The sequence below is a fragment of the Pseudophryne corroboree genome, chromosome 6, assembly GCF_028390025.1.
Source record: "Pseudophryne corroboree isolate aPseCor3 chromosome 6, aPseCor3.hap2, whole genome shotgun sequence".
Lineage (NCBI taxonomy): Eukaryota > Metazoa > Chordata > Amphibia > Anura > Myobatrachidae > Pseudophryne > Pseudophryne corroboree.
Window position 1 is genome coordinate 93,175,256 of NC_086449.1, and position 12,355 is coordinate 93,187,610.

General features: G+C 36.8%; 20 non-coding genes across 20 annotated transcripts; 9 read left to right on the plus strand and 11 right to left on the minus strand.

Moving 5' to 3' along the window:
* Positions 1 to 506: 506 nt before the first annotated feature.
* Positions 507 to 579, minus strand: TRNAM-CAU (transfer RNA methionine (anticodon CAU)). The gene has a single exon. It is a non-coding gene; the product is annotated as a tRNA-Met (tRNA).
* A 114-nt stretch (positions 580 to 693) lies between these two features.
* TRNAE-UUC (transfer RNA glutamic acid (anticodon UUC)) lies at positions 694 to 765 on the plus strand. The gene has a single exon. It is a non-coding gene; the product is annotated as a tRNA-Glu (tRNA).
* A 1,260-nt stretch (positions 766 to 2,025) lies between these two features.
* On the minus strand, positions 2,026 to 2,098 carry TRNAM-CAU (transfer RNA methionine (anticodon CAU)). Its single transcript has one exon. It is a non-coding gene; the product is annotated as a tRNA-Met (tRNA).
* A 115-nt stretch (positions 2,099 to 2,213) lies between these two features.
* TRNAE-UUC (transfer RNA glutamic acid (anticodon UUC)) lies at positions 2,214 to 2,285 on the plus strand. The gene has a single exon. It is a non-coding gene; the product is annotated as a tRNA-Glu (tRNA).
* Positions 2,286 to 3,062: 777 nt separating this feature from the next.
* Positions 3,063 to 3,135, minus strand: TRNAM-CAU (transfer RNA methionine (anticodon CAU)). Its single transcript has one exon. It is a non-coding gene; the product is annotated as a tRNA-Met (tRNA).
* Positions 3,136 to 3,249: 114 nt separating this feature from the next.
* On the plus strand, positions 3,250 to 3,321 carry TRNAE-UUC (transfer RNA glutamic acid (anticodon UUC)). Its single transcript has one exon. It is a non-coding gene; the product is annotated as a tRNA-Glu (tRNA).
* Positions 3,322 to 4,093: 772 nt separating this feature from the next.
* Positions 4,094 to 4,166, minus strand: TRNAI-UAU (transfer RNA isoleucine (anticodon UAU)). The gene has a single exon. It is a non-coding gene; the product is annotated as a tRNA-Ile (tRNA).
* Positions 4,167 to 5,128: 962 nt separating this feature from the next.
* TRNAM-CAU (transfer RNA methionine (anticodon CAU)) lies at positions 5,129 to 5,201 on the minus strand. The gene has a single exon. It is a non-coding gene; the product is annotated as a tRNA-Met (tRNA).
* Positions 5,202 to 6,164: 963 nt separating this feature from the next.
* TRNAM-CAU (transfer RNA methionine (anticodon CAU)) lies at positions 6,165 to 6,237 on the minus strand. The gene has a single exon. It is a non-coding gene; the product is annotated as a tRNA-Met (tRNA).
* A 114-nt stretch (positions 6,238 to 6,351) lies between these two features.
* TRNAE-UUC (transfer RNA glutamic acid (anticodon UUC)) lies at positions 6,352 to 6,423 on the plus strand. The gene has a single exon. It is a non-coding gene; the product is annotated as a tRNA-Glu (tRNA).
* Positions 6,424 to 7,199: 776 nt separating this feature from the next.
* On the minus strand, positions 7,200 to 7,272 carry TRNAM-CAU (transfer RNA methionine (anticodon CAU)). Its single transcript has one exon. It is a non-coding gene; the product is annotated as a tRNA-Met (tRNA).
* A 114-nt stretch (positions 7,273 to 7,386) lies between these two features.
* Positions 7,387 to 7,458, plus strand: TRNAE-UUC (transfer RNA glutamic acid (anticodon UUC)). The gene has a single exon. It is a non-coding gene; the product is annotated as a tRNA-Glu (tRNA).
* A 777-nt stretch (positions 7,459 to 8,235) lies between these two features.
* On the minus strand, positions 8,236 to 8,308 carry TRNAM-CAU (transfer RNA methionine (anticodon CAU)). The gene has a single exon. It is a non-coding gene; the product is annotated as a tRNA-Met (tRNA).
* A 114-nt stretch (positions 8,309 to 8,422) lies between these two features.
* Positions 8,423 to 8,494, plus strand: TRNAE-UUC (transfer RNA glutamic acid (anticodon UUC)). The gene has a single exon. It is a non-coding gene; the product is annotated as a tRNA-Glu (tRNA).
* Positions 8,495 to 9,271: 777 nt separating this feature from the next.
* Positions 9,272 to 9,344, minus strand: TRNAM-CAU (transfer RNA methionine (anticodon CAU)). Its single transcript has one exon. It is a non-coding gene; the product is annotated as a tRNA-Met (tRNA).
* Positions 9,345 to 9,458: 114 nt separating this feature from the next.
* TRNAE-UUC (transfer RNA glutamic acid (anticodon UUC)) lies at positions 9,459 to 9,530 on the plus strand. Its single transcript has one exon. It is a non-coding gene; the product is annotated as a tRNA-Glu (tRNA).
* Positions 9,531 to 10,306: 776 nt separating this feature from the next.
* On the minus strand, positions 10,307 to 10,379 carry TRNAM-CAU (transfer RNA methionine (anticodon CAU)). The gene has a single exon. It is a non-coding gene; the product is annotated as a tRNA-Met (tRNA).
* A 113-nt stretch (positions 10,380 to 10,492) lies between these two features.
* Positions 10,493 to 10,564, plus strand: TRNAE-UUC (transfer RNA glutamic acid (anticodon UUC)). The gene has a single exon. It is a non-coding gene; the product is annotated as a tRNA-Glu (tRNA).
* Positions 10,565 to 11,336: 772 nt separating this feature from the next.
* Positions 11,337 to 11,409, minus strand: TRNAM-CAU (transfer RNA methionine (anticodon CAU)). Its single transcript has one exon. It is a non-coding gene; the product is annotated as a tRNA-Met (tRNA).
* A 114-nt stretch (positions 11,410 to 11,523) lies between these two features.
* TRNAE-UUC (transfer RNA glutamic acid (anticodon UUC)) lies at positions 11,524 to 11,595 on the plus strand. Its single transcript has one exon. It is a non-coding gene; the product is annotated as a tRNA-Glu (tRNA).
* The last annotated feature ends 760 nt before the right edge of the window (positions 11,596 to 12,355 follow it).

The following is a 12,355-nucleotide window of genomic DNA, read 5'->3' on the forward strand; positions in this document are numbered from 1 at the left end:
ATCATTGATTCCAGCTGCATGAAAAATAAAATAAAAAAATGTTACAAATGTGTCAAGTGATCTGAAAACACCTTTTCCATTAGTTATGGTCTAAAATCCTTTGGCGTTAAAACAAATTTACAGATGTTAAGTCCTGTTATAAAGAGAAAATTCCTTCAATCCGGATAGGTGTTCTGGCAACTTTACAAGAAACAGAGTTTTAACTCTCAAGTTACAATGCACTGTTCTGAGGACAACAGTCATGACAAATAGAATGAAAAATGCTTTATGCTTTTTTTCCCCTAAATGGGTACATCTTGGATGAGTTATTTGACATCTTTTCTTTTATTGCTGGTCTGAAATCTTTTATAGGTCAGGTGAATTATTAAAGCTTATCTGCAATTATAAACAGATGACAAACTCTTTCTGAAAGGTAACATTTTGATGCTATCAGTCTAGTTTGTTAGAAACAGGACTGCATCTCTCATATTGCAATGCCATGCTCCCAAAATAGACATCAATAAAAATGCCCTGTGTGAGGCTTGAACTCACGACCTTCAGATTATGAGACTGACGCGCTACCAACTGCGCTAACAAGGAAACTGTTGCCGTAGATTTGGATTAGAAAAGGTGAGGCATTTTGGTTTAACAAATTTCCGATATCAGTAAAAATGTTTTCCTTGTATGAAACTTTGAAGTAGATTTATTTCAGCTTCCCATATGGTCTAGCGGTAAGGATTCCTGGTTTTCACCCAGGCGGCCCGGGTTCGACTCCCGGTATGGGAATGGGATCTTATTGTTGTTTCTAAACAGATTCAAAAGCAGAGGAACAAAAACTAATAGTTGTAGCCAGATGTTTCCTTGTGTCTGATGTGGTTCCAATTGCAGATGTGATCCACTGCTACTAATTGTGACAAGGTTTTGGGCAACTGCTGTGCCATTATCATTGGCCTTATCACAGGTAAAATTTCCAGGTATTATGAAACTGTGAGAAATGGGCTCTCTGAGGACAAAAATCACAAAGAATAGAACAATGCATTATGCTCCCCTTTTCCATCATTGATTCCAGCTGCATGAAAAATAAAATAAAATTTTTTTACAAATGTGTCAAGTGATCTGAAAACACCTTTTCCATTAGTTATGGTCTAAAATCCTTTGGCGTTAAAACAAATTTACAGATGTTAAGTCCTGTTATAAAGAGAAAATTCCCTTTATAGCGGTAAGGATTCTTGGTTTTCACCCAGGCGGCCCGGGTTCGACTCCCGGTATGGGAATAGAATCTTATTGTTGTTTCTAAACAGATTCAAAAGCAGAGGAACAAAAACTAATAGTTGTAGCCAGATGTTTCCTTGTGTCTGATGTGGTTCCAATTGCAGACGTGATCCACTGCTACTAATTGTGACAAGGTTTTGGGCAACTGCTGTGCCATTATCATTGGCCTTATCACAGGTAAAATTTCCAGGTATTATGAAACTGTGAGAAACTCTCTGAGGACAAAAATTACAAAGAAAATAACAATGCATTATGCTCCCCTTTTCCATCATTGATTCCAGCTGCATGAAAAATAAAATAAAAAAATGTTACAAATGTGTCAAGTGATCTGAAAACACCTTTTCCATTAGTTATGGTCTAAAATCCTTTGGCGTTAAAACAAATTTACAGATGTTAAGTCCTGTTATAAAGAGAAAATTCCTTCAATCCGGACAGGTGTTCTGGCAACTTTACAAGAAACAGAGTTTTAACTATCAAGTTACAATGCACTGTTCTGAGGACAACAGTCATGACAAATAGAATGAAAAATGCTTTATGCTTATTTTCCCCTAAATGGGTACATCTTGGATGAGTTATTTGACATCTTTTCTTTTATTGCTGGTCTGAAAACTTTTATAGGTCAGGTGAATTATTAAAGCTTATCTGCAATTATAAACAGATGACACAACTCTTTCTGAAAGGTAACATTTTGATGCTATCAGTCTAGTTTGTTAGAAACAGGACTGCATCTCTCATATTGCAATGCCATGCTCCCAAAATAGACATCAATAAAAATGCCCTGTGTGAGGCTTGAACTCACGACCTTCAGATTATGAGACTGACGCGCTACCAACTGCGCTAACAAGGAAACTGTAGCCCTGGATTTGGATTAGAAAAGGTGAGGCATTTTGGTTTAACAAATTTCCGATATCAGTAAAAATTTTTTTGCTTGTATGAAACTTTGAAGTAGATTTATTTCAGCTTCCCATATGGTCTAGCGGTAAGGATTCCTGGTTTTCACCCAGGCGTCCCAGGTTCGACTCCCGGTATGGGAATGGAATCTTATTGTTGTTTCTAAACAGATTCAAAAGCAGAGGAACAAAAACTAATAGTTGTAGCCAGATGTTTCCTTGTGTCTGATGTGGTTCCAATTGCAGATGTGATCCACTGCTACTAATTGTGACAAGGTTTTGGGCAACTGCTGTGCCATTATCATTGGCCTTATCACAGGTAAAATTTCCAGGTATTATGAACCTGTGAGAAATGGGCTCTCTGAGGACAAAAATCACAAAGAATAGAACAATGCATTATGCTCCCCTTTTCCATCATTGATTCCAGCTGCATGAAAAATAAAATAAAAAAATGTTACAAATGTGTCAAGTGATCTGAAAACACCTTTTCCATTAGTTATGGTCTAAAATCCTTTGGCGTTAAAACAAATTTACAGATGTTAAGTCCTGTTATAAAGAGAAAATTCCTTCAATCCGGATAGGTGTTCTGACAACTTTACAAGAAACAGAGTTTTAACTCTCAAGTTACAATGCACTGTTCTGAGGACAACAGTCATGACAAATAGAATGAAAAATGCTTTATGCTTTTTTTCCCCTAAATGGGGTAGATCTTGGATGAGTTATTTGACATCTTTTCTTTTATTGCTGGTCTGAAAACTTTTATAGGTCAGGTGAATTATTAAAGCTTATCTGCAATTATAAACAGATGACACAACTCTTTCTGAAAGGTAACATTTTGATGCAATCAGTCTAGTTTGTTAGAAACAGGACTGCATCTCTCATATTGCAATGCCATGCTCCCAAAATAGACATCAATAAAAATGCCCTGTGTGAGGCTTGAACTCACGACCTTCAGATTATGAGACTGACGCGCTACCAACTGCGCTAACAAGGCAACTGTAGGCTTATTTTTGGATTAGAAAAGGTGAGGCATTTTGGTTTAACAAATTTCCGATATCAGTAAAAATGTTTTCCTTGTATGAAACTTTGAAGGAGATTTATTTCAGCTTCCCATATGGTCTAGTGGTAAGGATTCTTGGTTTTCACCTAGGCGGCCCGGGTTCGACTCCCGGTATGGGAATAGAATCTTATTGTTGTTTCTAAACAGATTCAAAAGCAGAGGAACAAAAACTAATAGTTGTAGCCAGATGTTTCCTTGTGTCTGATGTGGTTCCAATTGCAGACGTGATCCACTGCTACTAATTGTGACAAGGTTTTGGGCAACTGCTGTGCCATTATCATTGGCCTTATCACAGGTAAAATTTCCAGGTATTATGAAACTGTGAGAAACTCTCTGAGGACAAAAATTACAAAGAATAGAACAATGCATTATGCTCCCCTTTTCCATCATTGATTCCAGCTGCATGAAAAATAAAATAAAAAAATGTTACAAATGTGTCAAGTGATCTGAAAACACCTTTTCCATTAGTTATGGTCTAAAATCCTTTGGCGTTAAAACAAATTTACAGATGTTAAATCCTGTTATAAAGAGAAAATTCCTTCAATCCGGATAGGTGTTCTGGCAACTTTACAAGAAACAGAGTTTTAACTCTCAAGTTACAATGCACTGTTCTGAGGACAACAGTCATGCCAAATAGAATGAAAAATGCTTTATGCTTTTTTCCCCATAAATGGGTACATCTTGGATGAGTTATTTGACATCTTTTCTTTTATTGCTGGTCTGAAATCTTTTATAGGTCAGGTGAATTATTAAAGCTTATCTGCAATTATAAACAGATGACACAACTCTTTCTGAAAGGTAACATTTTGATGCTATCAGTCTAGTTTGTTAGAAACAGGACTGCATCTCTCATATTGCAATGCCATGCTCCCAAAATAGACATCAATAAAAATGCCCTGTGTGAGGCTTGAACTCATGACCTTCAGATTATAAGACTGACACGCTACCAACTGCGCTAACAAGGCAACTGTAAGCTTATTTTTTGATTAGAAAAGGTGAGGCATTTTGGATTAACAAATTTCCTATATCAGTAAAAATGTTTTCCTTGTATGAAACTTTGAAGGAGATTTATTTCAGCTTCCCATATTGTCTAGCGGTAAGGATTCCTGGTTTTCACTCAGGCGTCCTGGGTTCGACTCCTGGTATGGGAATGGAATCTTATTGTTGTGTCTAAACAGATTCAAAAGCAGAGGAACAAACACTAATAGTTGTAGCCAGATGTTTCCTTGTGTCTGATGTGGTTCCAATTGCAGACGTGATCCACTGCTACTAATTGTGACAAGGTTTTGGGCAACAGCTGTGCCATTATCATTGGCCTTATCACAGGTAAAATTTCCAGGTATTATGAAACTGTGAGAAATGGGCTCTCTGAGGACAAAAATCACAAAGAATAGAACAATGCATTATGCTCCCCTTTTCCATCATTGATTCCAGCTGCATGAAAAATAAAATAAAAAAATGTTACAAATGTGTCAAGTGATCTGAAAACACCTTTTCCATTAGTTATGGTCTAAAATCCTTTGGCGTTAAAACAAATTTACAGATGTTAAGTCCTGTTATAAAGAGAAAATTCCTTCAATCCGGATAGGTGTTCTGGCTACTTTACAAGAAACAGAGTTTTAACTCTCAAGTTACAATGCACTGTTCTGAGGACAACAGTCATGACAAATAGAATGAAAAATGCTTTATGCTTTTTTCCCACTAAATGGGTACATCTTGGATGAGTTATTTGACATCTTTTCTTTTATTGCTGGTCTGAAATCTTTTATAGGTCAGGTGAATTATTAAAGCTTATCTGCAATTATAAACAGATGACACAACTCTTTCTGAAAGGTAACATTTTGATGCAATCAGTCTAGTTTGTTAGAAACAGGACTGCATCTCTCATATTGCAATGCCATGCTCCCAAAATAGACATCAATAAAAATGCCCTGTGTGAGGCTTGAACTCACGACCTTCAGATTATGAGACTGACGCGCTACCAACTGCGCTAACAAGGAAACTGTAGTCTAAGATTTGGATTAGAAAAGGTGAGGCATTTTGGATTAACAAATTTCCTATATCAGTAAAAATGTTTTCCTTGTATGAAACTTTGAAGGAGATTTATTTCAGCTTCCCATATTGTCTAGCGGTAAGGATTCCTGGTTTTCACTCAGGCGTCCTGGGTTCGACTCCTGGTATGGGAATGGAATCTTATTGTTGTGTCTAAACAGATTCAAAAGCAGAGGAACAAAAACTAATAGTTGTAGCCAGATGTTTCCTTGTGTCTGATGTGGTTCTAATTGCAGACGTGATCCACTGCTACTAATTGTGACAAGGTTTTGAGCAACTGCTGTGCCATTATCATTGGCCTTATCACAGGTAAAATTTCCAGGTATTATGAAACTGTGAGAAATGGGCTCTCTGAGGACAAAAATCACAAAGAATAGAACAATGCATTATGCTCCCCTTTTCCATCATTGATTCCAGCTGCATGAAAAATAAAATAAAAAAATGTTACAAATGTGTCAAGTGATCTGAAAACACCTTTTCCATTAGTTATGGTCTAAAATCCTTTGGCGTTAAAACAAATTTACAGATGTTAAGTCCTGTTATAAAGAGAAAATTCCTTCAATCCGGATAGGTGTTCTGACAACTTTACAAGAAACAGAGTTTTAACTCTCAAGTTACAATGCACTGTTCTGAGGACAACAGTCATGACAAATAGAATGAAAAATGCTTTATGCTTTTTTTCCCCTAAATGGGGTAGATCTTGGATGAGTTATTTGACATCTTTTCTTTTATTGCTGGTCTGAAAACTTTTATAGGTCAGGTGAATTATTAAAGCTTATCTGCAATTATAAACAGATGACACAACTCTTTCTGAAAGGTTACATTTTGATGCAATCAGTCTAGTTTGTTAGAAACAGGACTGCATCTCTCATATTGCAATGCCATGCTCCCAAAATAGACATCAATAAAAATGCCCTGTGTGAGGCTTGAACTCACGACCTTCAGATTATGAGACTGACGCGCTACCAACTGCGCTAACAAGGCAACTGTAGGCTTATTTTTGGATTAGAAAAGGTGAGGCATTTTGGTTTAACAAATTTCCGATATCAGTAAAAATGTTTTCCTTGTATGAAACTTTGAAGGAGATTTATTTCAGCTTCCCATATGGTCTAGTGGTAAGGATTCTTGGTTTTCACCTAGGCGGCCCGGGTTCGACTCCCGGTATGGGAATAGAATCTTATTGTTGTTTCTAAACAGATTCAAAAGCTGAGGAACAAAAACTAATAGTTGTAGCCAGATGTTTCCTTGTGTCTGATGTGGTTCCAATTGCAGACGTGATCCACTGCTACTAATTGTGACAAGGTTTTGGGCAACTGCTGTGCCATTATCATTGGCCTTATCACAGGTAAAATTTCCAGGTATTATGAAACTGTGAGAAATGGGCTCTCTGAGGACAAAAATCACAAAGAATAGAACAATGCATTATGCTCCCCTTTTCCATCATTGATTCCAGCTGCATGAAAAATAAAATAAAAAAATGTTACAAATGTGTCAAGTGATCTGAAAACACCTTTTCCATTAGTTATGGTCTAAAATCCTTTGGCGTTAAAACAAATTTACAGATGTTAAGTCCTGTTATAAAGAGAAAATTCCTTCAATCCGGATAGGTGTTCTGGCAACTTTACATGAAACAGAGTTTTAACTCTCAAGTTACAATGCACTGTTCTGAGGACAACAGTCATGACAAATAGAATGAAAAATGCTTTATGCTTTTTTTTCCCTAAATGGGTACATCTTGGATGAGTTATTTGACATCTTTTCTTTTATTGCTGGTCTGAAATCTTTTTTAGGTCAGGTGAATTATTAAAGCTTATCTGCAATTATAAACAGATGACACAACTCTTTCTGAAAGGTAACATTTTGATGCTATCAGTCTAGTTTGTTAGAAACAGGACTGCATCTCTCATATTGTAATCCCATGCTCCCAAAACAGACATCAATAAAAATGCCCTGTGTGAAGCTTGAACTAACGAACTTCAGATTATGAGACTGACGCGCTACCAACTGCGCTAACAAGGCAACTGTAGCCATAGATTTGGATTAGAAAAGGTGAGGCATTTTGGTTTAACAAATTTCCGATATCAGTAAAAATGTTTTCCTTGTATGAAACTTTGAAGTAGCTTTATTTCAGCTTCCCATATGGTCTAGCGGTAAGGATTCCTGGTTTTCACCCAGGTGGCCCGAGTTCGACTCCCGGTATGGGAATGAAATCTTATTGTTGTTTCTAAACAGATTCAAAAGCAGAGGAACAAAAACTAATAGTTGTAGCCAGATGTTTCCTTGTGTCTGATGTGATTCCAATTGCAGACGTGATCCACTGCTACTAATTGTGACAAGGTTTTGGGCAACTGCTGTGCCATTATCATTGGCCTTATCACAGGTAAAATTTCCAGGTATTATGAAACTGTGAGAAATGGGCTCTCTGAGGACAAAAATCACAAAGAATAGAACAATGCATTATGCTCCCCTTTTCCATCATTGATTCCAGCTGCATGAAAAATAAAATACATTTTTTTTTACAAATGTGTCAAGTGATCTGAAAACACCTTTTCCATTAGTTATGGTCTAAAATCCTTTGGCGTTAAAACAAATTTACAGATGTTAAGTCCTGTTATAAAGAGAAAATTCATTCAATCCGGATAGGTGTTCTGGCAACTTTACAAGAAACAGAGTTTTAACTCTCAAGTTACAATGCACTGTTCTGAGGACAACAGTCATGACAAATAGAATGAAAAATGCTTTATGCTTTTTTTCCCCTAAATGGGTACATCTTGGATGAGTTATTTGACATCTTTTCTTTTATTGCTGGTCTGAAATCTTTTATAGGTCAGGTGAATTATTAAAGCTTATCTGCAATTATAAACAGATGACACAACTCTTTCTGAAAGGTAACATTTTGATGCTATCAGTCTAGTTTGTTAGAAACAGGACTGCATCTCTCATATTGCAATGCCATGCTCCCAAAATAGACATCAATAAAAATGCCCTGTGTGAGGCTTGAACTCACAACCTTCAGATTATGAGACTGACGTGCTACCAACTGCGCTAACAAGGCAACTGTAGCCTTAGATTTGGATTAGAAAAGGTGAGGCATTTTGGTTTAACAAATTTCCGAAATCAGTAAAAATGTTTTCCTTGTATGAAACTTTGAAGTAGATTTATTTCAGTTTCCCATATGGTCTAGCGGTAAGGATTCCTGGTTTTCACCCAGGCGGCCCGGGTTCGACTCCCGGTATGGGAATGGAATCTTATTGTTGTTTCTAAACAGATTCAAAAGCAGAGGAACAAAAGCTAATAGTTGTAGCCAGATGTTTCCTTGTGTCTGATGTGGTTCCAATTGCAGACGTGATCCACTGCTACTAATTGTGACAAGGTTTTGGGCAACTGCTGTGCCATTATCATTGGCCTTATCACAGGTAAAATTTCCAGGTATTATGAAACTGTGAGAAATGAGCTCTCTGAGGACAAAAATCACAAAGAATAGAACAATGCATTATTCTCCCCTTTTCCATCATTGATTCCAGCTGCATGAAAAATAAAATAAAAAAATGTTACAAATGTGTCAAGTGATCTGAAAACACCTTTTCCATTAGTTATGGTCTAAAATCCTTTGGCGTTAAAACAAATTTACAGATGTTAAGTCCTGTTATAAAGAGAAAATTCCTTCAATCCGGATAGGTGTTCTGGCAACTTTACAAGAAACAGAGTTTTAACTCTCAAGTTACAATGCACTGTTCTGAGGACAACAGTCATGACAAATAGAATGAAAAATGCTTTATGTTTTTTTTTCCCCTAAATGGGTACATCTTGGATGAGTTATTTGACATCTTTTCTTTTATTGCTGGTCTGAAATCTTTTATAGGTCAGGTGAATTATTAAAGCTTATCTGCAATTATAAACAGATGACACAACTCTTTCTGAAAGGTAACATTTTGATGCTATCAGTCTAGTTTGTTAGAAACAGGACTGCATCTCTCATATTGCAATGCCATGCTCCCAAAATAGACATCAATAAAAATGCCCTGTGTGAGGCTTGAACTCACGACCTTCAGATTATGAGACTGGCGTGCTACCAACTGCGCTAACAAGGCAACTGTAGCCTTAGATTTGGATTAGAAAAGGTGAGGCATTTTGGTCAAACAAATTTCCGAAATCAGTAAAAATGTTTTCCTTGTATGAAACTTTGAAGTAGATTTATTTCAGCTTCCCATATGGTCTAGCGGTAAGGATTCCTGGTTTTCACCCAGGCGGCCCGGGTTCGACTCCCGGTATGGGAATGGAATCTTATTGTTGTTTCTAAACAGATTCAAAAGCAGAGGAACAAAAGCTTATAGTTGTAGCCAGATGTTTCCTTGTGTCTGATGTGGTTCCAATTGCAGACGTGATCCACTGCTACTAATTGTGACAAGGTTTTGGGCAACTGCTGTGCCATTATCATTGGCCTTATCACAGGTAAAATTTCCAGGTATTATGAAACTGTGAGAAATGAGCTCTCTGAGGACAAAAATCACAAAGAATAGAACAATGCATTATTCTCCCCTTTTCCATCATTGATTCCAGCTGCATGAAAAATAAAATAAAAAAATGTTACAAATGTGTCAAGTGATCTGAAAACACCTTTTCCATTAGTTATGGTCTAAAATCCTTTGGCGTTAAAACAAATTTACAGATGTTAAGTCCTGTTATAAAGAGAAAATTCCTTCAATCCGGATAGGTGTTCTGGCAACTTTACAAGAAACAGAGTTTTAACTCTCAAGTTACAATGCACTGTTCTGAGGACAACAGTCATGACAAATAGAATGAAAAATGCTTTATGTTTTTTTCCCCCTAAATGGGTACATCTTGGATGAGTTATTTGACATCTTTTCTTTTATTGCTGGTCTGAAATCTTTTATAGGTCAGGTGAATTATTAAAGCTTATCTGCAATTATAAACAGATGACACAACTCTTTCTGAAAGGTAACATTTTGATGCTATCAGTCTAGTTTGTTAGAAACAGGACTGCATCTCTCATATTGCAATGCCATGCTCCCAAAATAGACATCAATAAAAATGCCCTGTGTGAGGCTTGAACTCACGACGTTCAGATTATGAGACTGACGCGCTACCAACTGCGCTAACAAGGCAACTGTAGCCTTAGATTTGGATTAGAAAAGGTGAGGCATTTTGGTTTAACAAATTTCCGATATCAGTAAAAATGTTTTCCTTGTATGAAACTTTGAAGTAGTTTATTTCAGCTTCCCATATGGTCTAGCGGTAATGATTCCTGGTTTTCACCCAGGCGGCCCGGGTTCGACTCCCGGTATGGGAATGGAATCTTATTGTTGTTTCTAAACAGATTCAAAAGCAGAGGAACAAAAGCTAATAGTTGTAGCCAGATGTTTCCTTGTGTCTGATGTGGTTCCAATTGCAGACGTGATCCACTGCTACTAATTGTGACAAGGTTTTGGGCAACTGCTGTGCCATTATCATTGGCCTTATCACAGGTAAAATTTCCAGGTATTATGAAACTGTGAGAAACTCTCTGAGGACAAAAATTACAAAGAATATAACAATGCATTATGCTCCCCTTTTCCATCATTGATTCCAGCTGCATGAAAAATAAAATAAAAAAATGTTACAAATGTGTCAAGTGATCTGAAAACACCTTTTCCATCAGTTATGGTCTAAAATCCTTTGGCGTTAAAACAAATTTACAGATGTTAAGTCCTGTTATAAAGAGAAAATTCCTTCAATCCGGACAGGTGTTCTGGCAACTTTACAAGAAACAGAGTTTTAACTCTCAAGTTACAATGCACTGTTCTGAGGACAACAGTCATGACAAATAGAATGAAAAATGCTTTATGCTTATTTTCCCCTAAATGGGTACATCTTGGATGAGTTATTTGACATCTTTTCTTTTATTGCTGGTCTGAAAACTTTTATAGGTCAGGTGAATTATTAAAGCTTATCTGCAATTATAAACAGATGACACAACTCTTTCTGAAAGGTAACATTTTGATGCTATCAGTCTAGTTTGTTAGAAACAGGACTGCATCTCTCATATTGCAATGCCATGCTCCCAAAATAGACATCAATAAAAATGCCCTGTGTGAGGCTTGAACTCACGACCTTCAGATTATGAGACTGACGCGCTACCAACTGCGCTAACAAGGAAACTGTAGCCCTGGATTTGGATTAGAAAAGGTGAGGCATTTTGGTTTAACAAATTTCCGATATCAGTAAAAATGTTTTCCTTGTATGAAACTTTGAAGTAGATTTATTTCAGCTTCCCATATGGTCTAGCGGTAAGGATTCCTGGTTTTCACCCAGGCGTCCCAGGTTCGACTCCCGGTATGGGAATGGAATCTTATTGTTGTTTCTAAACAGATTCAAAAGCAGAGGAACAAAAACTAATAGTTGTAGCCAGATGTTTCCTTGTGTCTGATGTGGTTCCAATTGCAGATGTGATCCACTGCTACTAATTGTGACAAGGTTTTGGGCAACTGCTGTGCCATTATCATTGGCCTTATCACAGGTAAAATTTCCAGGTATTATGAAACTGTGAGAAACTCTCTGAGGACAAAAATTACAAAGAATATAACAATACATTATGCTCCCCTTTTCCATCATTGATTCCAGCTGCATGAAAAATAAAATAAAAAAATGTTACAAATGTGTCAAGTGATCTGAAAACACCTTTTCCATTAGTTATGGTCTAAAATCCTTTGGCGTTAAAACAAATTTACAGATGTTAAGTCCTGTTATAAAGAGAAAATTCCTTCAATCCCGACAGGTGTTCTGGCAACTTTACAAGAAACAGAGTTTTAACTCTCAAGTTACAATGCACTGTTCTGAGGACAACAGTCATGACAAATAGAATGAAAAATGCTTTATGCTTTTTTTCCCCTAAATGGGGTAGATCTTGGATGAGTTATTTGACATCTTTTCTTTTATTGCTGGTCTGAAAACTTTTATAGGTCAGGTGAATTATTAAAGCTTATCTGCAATTATAAACAGATGACACAACTCTTTCTGAAAGGTAACATTTTGATGCAATCAGTCTAGTTTGTTAGAAACAGGACTGCATCTCTCATATTGCAATGCCATGCTCCCAAAATAG